This window comes from Lactuca sativa, chromosome 1, assembly GCF_002870075.4.
Source record: "Lactuca sativa cultivar Salinas chromosome 1, Lsat_Salinas_v11, whole genome shotgun sequence".
In the NCBI taxonomy this organism is placed as follows: Eukaryota; Viridiplantae; Streptophyta; class Magnoliopsida; order Asterales; family Asteraceae; genus Lactuca; species Lactuca sativa.
The window spans coordinates 90,555,013-90,565,364 of NC_056623.2; positions in this window are offsets into that span (position 1 = coordinate 90,555,013).

The window sequence follows — 10,352 nt, forward strand, 5'->3', positions numbered from 1 at the left end:
CCACTACAACTTCAATTTCACAAAACGTTTCTGGTCCGACACCCACATTTCCTCCATTTGATTCCGAACCGTTTCAACCTTCTCAGGTTGAGGGGGAGAATGGTCATCCCTCTCTTGAATCAAATGTTGAAGGTTTTCAAGATGCATCAGATCAATTTGTTGATTTTGATCCTATTCCGAACATCAATGAAGATGATGTCAACTTCTTTGACTTTCTGAACGTAGACGACATAGACGCATCCGGTTCAGAAGTTCATGGGGAGCATCATCCTCAAATTCAAACTGATTAAGGGGAGCAACATAAACCCATTGTTGATATCAGATCATCCGCTACACCATAGCTTCTGAGATTACACATCTAGACAAAGCATCATCCTCCAAACCATGTCATTGGAAATCTCAACGTTGGTGTTCAAATTCGTTTTGTTACTAATTTCCAAAACTAATGCCATTTTTCAGCATTTATCTCAATGGTTGAACCAAAATCCATCAAGGAAGCACTAGAAGATGCTTACTGGATTACAACCATGCAAGAAGAGTTTGAAAAATTCGATATAAATGAAGTGTGGACTCTCGTCCCTCCTTCTCATGATCACCCTATTGTTGGTACAAGATGGGTCTTCCGAAACAAGTTAGTCGATGTTGGAGTAATTATCTGAAAAAAAAAAGTAAGATTGGTGGCCAAAGGATTCGCTCAGATGGAAGGACTTGATTATAGTGGGACTTTCGCTCCGATTGCTCGCCTTGAAGCAATCAGAATCTTTCTTGCTTATGCATCTCATAAAGGCATTAAAGTTTACCAAATGGGTGTTAAAAGTGCTTTTTTCTATGGTGAATTGGATACCAAAGTTATCTCCAACAGCCCGCTGTTTTTTTCAATCCTTCATATCCGAACTACTGCCATAAACTCCGAAAAGCTATTTATGGCCTCAAGCAAGCTGCTTACTGATGGTACGAGACACTCACTGACTTTCTCAAGAGTTTTGGTTTGGAAAGAGGAATTCTCGATCCTACCCTATTCTGAAGATGAAATGGAAATAATATCATGTTAGTCCAAATCTACGTTGGCGATATCATTTTTGGATCCACGGATTCATCAATGGTTGCTGGTTTTGTGAAGTTAATGATTAGTCGATTCCAAATGAGCATGAATCGTGAATTAAGTTTCTTCCTCGGACTTCAAGTCAAACAAACCAACAGAGGAATCTTTATTCACAAAGAAAAGTACATTTTGAAGCTTCTGAAAAAATATTCAATGGACACCTGTTCCTCTACAAAGATTCCTATGGGTTTCGGACACAAGATCTTCTCGGACCCATCAGGTGTTGCTGTTGATAAAAAGAAGTACAAAGGAATGATTGGATTGTTACTTTATCTTACAGCAAGTCGTCCAGACATCATGTTCTCAATATTTCTATGCACTAGATTTCAGTTCAACCAAAATTTGTCTCATCTTCTGGCGGTCAAGCAAATATTTCGATACCTTAAAGGTACAAACAATCTCGTAATCAGGTATCCAACACATGAGAGTTTCCTTCTTCAAGCATACTCCAGTTCAAACTATGGTGGTCTTCATCTAGACAGAAAAATCACCTTAGGAGGTTGTTAATTTTTTGGGTGGAAGATTGGTTAGCTGGTCATCTAAGAAACAGACTTGCATTGCTCTCTCAACAACTAAAGCAGAATACATTGTTGCTGTAAGTTGCACTTCTGACGTTCTCTGGATGAAATCTCAGCTTTTGGACTATGGTTATCGATTAAAACAAATTCCAATCTATTGTGACTCTTAAAGTGCCATTGCAATTTCTCATAATCCAATTCAGCACTCCATGACGAAGAACATCGATATTCGGTACCATTTTAATTAAAGATCATGTTTTAAAAGGAAACATCGAACTTATTTTTGTTCCATCTGACGACGAAATTGCTGATGTCTTTACTAAGGCATTAGACCAAACCAAATTCAATGGGTTTCTGAACAAAATGGGTATGATGATGCATGATCCTCAATTCTTCCAAGAGGTTTGTACTCTCTGATGGAAACACCAGAAAGTGAAAAAAACTCCGAAGTAAAAACCTTTTTATCTCAGAATTATTTCCTCTCGGAATAAATAGGATCATTTTAAGTGTCTTTGTGTCTAACCTCTTCTTCAAGTTATACAAATCCCTTCATCTATTGAAGTTAATGACCAATATAGTTACATTGGTATTTTGCTATGATCTCACATTAGAATCTATCTCAAATGAAGTATTTTAAGGTTCATCTCGGAATTCAAATCCAAAACAGTAATGAGTTTCATCTCTTATCCTTGTCCAAGCTCTGATCCTTCATGTCTCGGAATCTCAAATCTGTTTAAAATTGTCCTCTAAGATCTTCATGTATTTTACCGCTGATATTCAGTTTGAGAGTGTGTCATCTTGAACTCTATATCATATACAAGTGTTGTGCTCATTTTCTCCTCGAAGTATCTTATGACTTTCCATCACAAAATTTCCTTATTCCGAGCTCCTCTGTTTCAAAGTGAAGTACAAAGGTTTTCATTAAAGTTTTTTTCTAAATCGTTTTTCCTAAATGATTTAACGATTATCCTAAATTCCTAAATAATCGCGCTGTGACAACCCGATATTTCATCTCTATGTAATGACCTAAAAAGTCAAGTATTGTAACCACTTTTGATATAATGAAATTAACATCGAAAATAAAATGTCCAAAAATCTCAAATTAATTACCTACTATGTTAGATGACATTAAACCGTGATCATACGTAAAAAGAACGCCCAAATCTGACTTCGTATAAAGAAGTTATGATTTTTCCAACTTCGGCTTAGCGACAGACAGCTAAAAACTCGAAACGGAGATCGAGCGACTTTTGGCCGGAATGACCTAAATGAGAATCGAAGGTCTCGACAATGGTTTTGCAACGGTAAAAAGTCTGGCAAAAACAGATGTCAGATAATGAAGTTATGAATTTCTAACGAAATTTTCTTACCGCGACCTTTTAAAAATAAATAATAAAAATAATTTCAAAATTTGCCGACGGAATCTAAACGAAAGTTGTAGATCGTAGTCTCACCTATGCGTGGATATAAAGAACATCGAAAACGGACTTCGTATGAAGAAGATATGAATTTTTGAAATTTATTAAATAAATAAAATATAAATTTTATTATTTAATCTTGGTATTATCCGAAGGAGGAGTCACCATTCCGATTCGAGTTACGCCCAACGTACACTCGTACGCCCAGCGTACTCGAGGCCTAGGCCTCAGATCGTCCACGTCGCCCCTATGTGAGGCTATGCCCCGTCCCATCCAAAGGTCTGAGGCAGTCGAGGAAGCGGTCACGCATGACGCACGCGTACGCCCATCGTACCGAGGCGGTTCCCACCCCCTATAAAAGGGATGCGAGGGTTCCGAAGAAAAGGGCCAATTCCTCTCATCTTTCTTGCGTTTTTCCTCGTTTTCCGTGCACGTACTATCCCGAAGCCCCGGTTTCCTTGCTGATGTCCCGAAGGTCGTTTGTGCTCCCGAGAATCCTGAGAAAATCCGCTTTCTCGAGTCGAAATTCTGCTCGGTTTTCATCTCGCCTTTGCCGATCTTTCAAGTGAGTTCATACCCTTATAATCCACACTTTCAAATGTTTTATAAATGCTTTTAAGGGGGGAATACAAGTAAAACACACGATTATTATCGTGGGTTATATAAAGTTTCATTATACACCTTTTTATCAACGAAATCATATGTGATTTATAACTATTATAGGGAAACTTTCGTATGCAAAATATATCACGATAACATCATATTTTTTTAGAAATGAAAAATGTTGTTATATAAGTATAAACCAAACACTCTGCTTATACTGTATGTATATGTGTCCGTCTTAGACACTATGAAAATTATACTTTTCATAACAAATGTGCATTTTACTAGGGATTACTATACAAACGAGACACACTTATAGAAAACTATAATAGGTATAGTTTTACGAGAACATTACGAACTTTTACATACTAGAAACACTATTTTCAAGAAGTCACTTTCACATACAAGAACAAACGAACATTTTTACACGTAAATCTGTTTTTATACTAAGTTTTGTGAGACATTAACTTCACGTACGTTCGAGTACACATTTCAAGTCCTGTATTATATACCAGAATCCCTTGGAGGGGGAGCATGGTGTTTTTGTATAGATCTATACGGGCTTGACAATCGCGCGCCCTGACTGTTAGCTACAGTACACCATTTGGGGTGACAAACGTCAGAACATTCCAACGCCTGAAGGATGTTGTGTATAGGCATTTCTAGTCAATAGCATGGTTATAAAACTCACATGGAGTATTAAAAAGACATTGATTTACGGGGTTTTGCAGACGTATTGGCAATTTTATACGTACATACATTTTCTAGAAACAAACATTGGTCTTGATAGATGGCTACATTTATGCTAGTAGAAAATATGGGATTTTCTAGGAACAAACAAACAAAAACAAAACATTTCATTTCATACAAACATTGTCATTTAATACTTATGAAACTCACCAGCTTAAATGCTGGTCTACTCTTTCAAAACTACTTGTATGTCCCAGGGATTCAGTAATTACAGGTAACAAACAGCTTTTGAAGAAGGGACGCTACGGCGCTAGTTTAAATTCATATTTTGGCATCATATTGTAATTGGTTTTGAACATGTACCTTTTAACAATGTAAACTTTCAATTATATATATGATGGTTGTTTTGCTTTCTTTACTATGTATTCATTTGTTACGTTACCACATGAAGTCATCCGCCCCCGAACGTTTCCATCGTTCCGGTTTGGGGGTGTAATGTTTATAGTGAACTAAGTATATCGAGCCACATAAGATATACAAACTATAAATGCTTAAGGGACTAATACTCTCTGACAAAACATTTTTTTGTTTTACGCCTAAGCCGTGTTTCGTTTAACTTAATTTGTTAGTTCATTTAAGTACAAATACATGCATACAACAACTTATTTTCATGATTATAGCTATACAACAAGTATTTAGACAAGTTGGACACTACGATTAATACTCGATATATGTAATCAGATTTGGGAAAAATATAGCATGATCAACTATATTTTCCCGAGATCGGACCAATGTATATCGAGGAATGCTCGTAGTGAGCAATAAGTCAAAACTTACCAAAACATCACAAGAATCGAACACGCGAATTTAAAAACTATAGGAGTATTTTCTACATAAAATAGTTTAACCTACATGTTTAATTTTAGACATTCCAAATTTTATTTAATTCTTATAACCCTATTCTCGTACAGTCAAATGGCTGGATTTCATCACCCCGGCGACCCCTACTATCCCAACCAAGGCAACGGGGGATGGATCGAAGAGGATCCCGAGGAGGACGAAGAACCCATAGAATTGGATGAAGAGGATGACTCCGGTACCGACTCAGAGCCGGAAGTGATCAACCCACCACCCGCACAACCTCCCGTCTTCGTAAGGAACTTTCAAGGACCGACTCCCATTTGGGGAAGTCACCTCCACCATTGGAGCCAACGACAAAGTCTACGCCCTCCCTACGGCATGTGCCGAGACTTCTACGATGTCCGCGGCGGAGGTTCAGCCGATCGGGCACTCCCAGTCATGGTGGGCAAACTAGATAACCAGTCCTACCAATCTGGAGTTCAAGCTAGCCGGATTCGGGAAGTCAACGTGGAAGTACATGTTCACACTTCCGACATCCGTAGGCTGGACAGAGCTCAGGACAATGCCCAACTCCAAACCGATGCATTCCAAGCGCAAATGATTGCAGCCCTCGCCGAATTGAGGGAACAACAAGCTGCCTTCGATAGGCGTCTTATGGAATCAAAGAAATCGGATGCAGAGTCAAGCTCCAAGCGCAACCTACGTCGCAAGTAGTGCTTGCCAAAATCCCAAATTTTGTTATAAGTTAGGACCTCGGCTAAAAGTTTTTAATTTTCTTAAACTTTGTAACCGGAGACCCTTATAAGGGTAAAATTTTCGTGATCGTTGAATCAACTATTATATTAATATAAGTGGCACACTATTATTACTACGTTGAGTATTACGTTCAATCCTTAAAATGTTATGGATAAACCATATGCTTGTTTCATATATTCGGTCTTACGAATGACTTTCATTCTTCTATCTTTGAGACTCATACTATCATCTGTTGTTGAACTATAACGATTTAGTTCATGAGACACATTCATTTTCTATGCTATGGAATTATTATCTTTATCTTTTCAACCTATAGTTGAAGGATGCCTCCGCGTAGAAACCCGAGACGAAACAATGGTGGGGAAGCACCTATACCACCACCGCCTCCACCTCCTCAATTTTATGTTGCCATGTTCCAAGCAGCAGTCATAGCAGCTGTGGCGGCTGTCATGTCACAAATCAATACCCCTGTTACTACTGGTTCGGGAATTGGCACACTTCCTTCCAACCATGGCGAGAGTCACGGGCAACCCCGAGAGTGCACCTATAAAGACTTTACAAATGCCAAACCCCGGATGTTTAATGGAACTGGTGGTGTGATGGTTCTGAAGCAGTGGATCAAAAGGACAGAAGCAGTCTTTGAAGTCTACTCTTGTCCCGAGCACAGCAAAGTCAAGTTTGCCACTTTCACGCTTACTGAAAGAGCTTTAACTTGGTGGAATGGCCACGTTAAGGCACTTACTCTGATAGTGGCGAATGTAATAAGATGGGAGAGCTTAAAAATCATGTTGATGAGAGAATACTGTCCACGAGGAGAGATTCAAAAACTCGAGCACGAACTCTGGACTCTTGGAATGATTGGAACCGATATAGCAACTTATATCAAAAGTTCTGCAAGCTGGAAATCCTTTGCCCAGATATGATTGCTCCTGAGAGCAAGAAAATAGAGAGATACATTTGGGGACTGTCGCCCCAAATTCAGTCAAGTGTGTTAGCTTCAAAACCTGACACTTTTGAAAGTGTCAAGGAGCTGGCACAATCTCTTATTGATCACGGAAGTCATCAGAACTCGACAATTTTTACACCAGAACCACAAAAAGGAAACAACAACAACAACAATAACAGGAAGAGAGGATGGAATAAAGGGAAGGGTGGGTCTTCCCAAGAATCCTCGAAGAAACAACAACTAGTTACAGTAAATGCTGTTACTGTACCGAATACCATTCCTACAAATCCATACCCAACAAAGCCTTATGTAGGTAACTTTCCAAAGTGCACCAAATGCACTTACCACCACAATGGACCTTGTCGGGAAATGAAGTGCTCCAACTGCAACAGAAAGGGACACACTGTCCGTTTCTGCAGAGCCCCCGTAAAGCCGATCACTCAAGTTCCCAACGCTGGTGTAGGCCAAGCTTGCTACGGTTGTGGCGAGGTGGGCCACTACAAGAGAAACTACCCGAAGGCAGCAAATACCAGCAGGGTGGAACGAGTTTTGGCTATAGTCCACGAAGAAGTCGTAGCTGATCCTACAGTAGTTGCTGGTACGTTTCTTATCGATAATTCATATGCATGCATACTGTTCGATAGTGGATCAGAGAGAAGCTTCGTGAGTCAAAACTTTATTCACTTACTTAAACATAAACCTAGCATGTTAGAAAAATCATTCACTATAGAAATGGCAAACGGAAAAATGGAAAACACTAACTGCATATACATGGGTTGTACATTAACTTTAGACGGTCATTCTTTCCCAATCAACCTCATGCCGGTCCAAATTAAAAGTTTCGACGTCATAGTCGGCATAGATTGGTTAAGTCTTCTTTGCGCCAACATCATGTGCTTTGAGAAAGCAGTTTGTCTTAATCTCCCTAACGACAAAACATTAGTGATTTACGGCGACAAATCAAGTACAAACCTTCGCATCATTTTGTGCATCCAAGCTCGAAAGTGTTTGCGGAAGGATTGTCATGCATTTCTTGCACACATCGTTGATACGAGTCAGGAAGTAAAGGACATTAAGAGCATTCCAAAAGTACGCGACATTCCCGATATCTTTCCAGAAGAACTACCGGGATTACCACCACAACGCCAAGTCGAGTTCAGAATCGACTTAGTTCCAGGGTCTACCCCAGTAGCAAAATCGCCTTATCGTTTGGCACCAGCAGAGATGCAAGAACTTTCCAGTCAGCTTAACGAACTCCATTAGAAAGGATTCATTAGACCAAGTTTCTCACCTTGGGGAGCACCGGTCTTGTTTGTAAAGAAGAAAGACGGATCGTTCTGTATGTGCATTGACTATAGAGAACTGAACAAACTTACTGTCAAAAATCGTTATCCTCTGCCCCGCATTGATGACCTATTTGATCAAATTCAAGGAGCAAGCTACTTCTCGAACATAGATCTACGATCCGGATATCACCAATTACGAGTACTAGAGGAGGATATTCCCAAGACAGCCTTCCGAACCCGTTATGGACACTACGAATTTGTAGTAATGCCGTTCGGATTAACCAACGCACCAGCGGTATTCATGGACCTAATGAATAGGGTGTGTCGTCCTTACTTGGATCAGTTCGCCATTGTCTTCATCGATGATATACTTATCTACTCCCAAAGTAAGGAAGAGCATAGTCAGCACCTACGAAAAATCTTAGAAACATTACGATCGGAGAAGCTCTATGTGAAGTTCTCTAAATGCGAATTTTGGATTCGAAGAGTCGAATTTTTGGGCCACGTTCTTAGCGAGAAGGGGATACACATGGACCCCTCCAAAATTAAGGCCGTTGAAAATTGGTCGGCACCAAAGACACCTACCGAGATTCGTCAATTTCTAGGTCTCACTGGCTATTATTGCAGGTTCATAAAGAACTTCTCTAGCATTGTGAAACCTCTTACTACATTGACCCAGAAAGGCGTGGCCTTTGTCTGGGAAGCAAAACAAGAGAAGGTGTTCCAAACACTGAAACAGGCTTTGTGCACCGCACCGATACTATCCCTCCCCGATGGGATAGAAGATTTCGTAGTGTATTGCGATGCATCAAACCAAGGACTTGGTTGTGTTCTTATGCAAAGAGGGAAGGTTATTGCTTATGCCTCCCGTCAGATTAAGATACACAAAGTAAACTATACAACACACGATCTTGAGTTAGGAGCGGTGGTATTTGCTCTGAAGATCTGGAGACACTACCTGTACGGAACAAAGAGTACTATCTTCACCGACCACAAGAGCCTTCAACACATTTTTGATCAGAAGGAGCTCAACCTGCGACAGCAACGATGGGTCGAGCTACTCAATGACTACGAATGTGAAATTCGTTATCATCCTGGCAAGGCCAATGTGGTAGCTGACGCCCTCAGTCAAAAAGAATACACTGGTCGGAGAGTCAAATATCTGACTATGACTATCCATTCCCACTTATCCACACAAATTAAGGAGGCTCAACTGGAAGCTTTGCAACCTGAAAATATGGCGGGTGAATCCTTGAGAGGAATGGAAAAGAATCTAGAAATCAAGGGTGGCGGAGCATATTATCTCATGGACCGTATCTGGACACCGAAACATGGTGGTTTCAGAGACGTAGTCATGGCCGAAGCACACAACACGAGATACTCCGTTCACCCAGGTTCAGATAAAATGTATCTGGATCTTAAGAAACTATACTGGTGGCCTAACATGAAAGCAGAAATTGCTACCTTCGTAAGTAAATTCCTTAATTACGCTAAGGTTAAGGTCGAGTATCAGAAACCGTCAGGATAACTACAACAACCGGAGATACCGGAATGGAAATGGGAACGGATTACTATGGACTTCATAACCAAGTTGCCCAAGACGACGGGTGGACTCGATACCATATGGGTCATCGTCGACAGGTTGACCAAATCCACACATTTCCTACCAATTAAGGAGTCTGACAAGATGGAAAGGCTTACAAGAACTTACATAAGGGAAATAGTGCGACTGCATGGTGTTCCGATATCCATTATCTCCGATAGAGATAGTAGATTCACTTCAATGTTCTGGCAGTCACTACAAAGTTCCCTGGGGACTAGGCTGGACATGAGTACAGCCTACGATCCACAAATAGACGGGAAAAGTAAGAGAACGATACAAACTTTGGAAGATATGCTGAGAGCCTGTGTGATTGACTTTGGAAAGGCATGGGATATCCATCTACCCCTTGTCGAATTTTCATACAACAATAGTTATCATACGAGCATAAAGGTTGCTCCATTTGAAGCCCTCTATGGCCGTAAGTGCAGGTCCCCTCTGTGCTGGACTGAAGTTGGAGACACCCAGTTAGCTAAAGGACGAGTCGCTGAAAGCACTCTCACCGGTCCGGAAATCATATGGGAAACTACAGAGAAGATCGTTCAGATTCGTGAACGGTTGAAAGCCTCTAG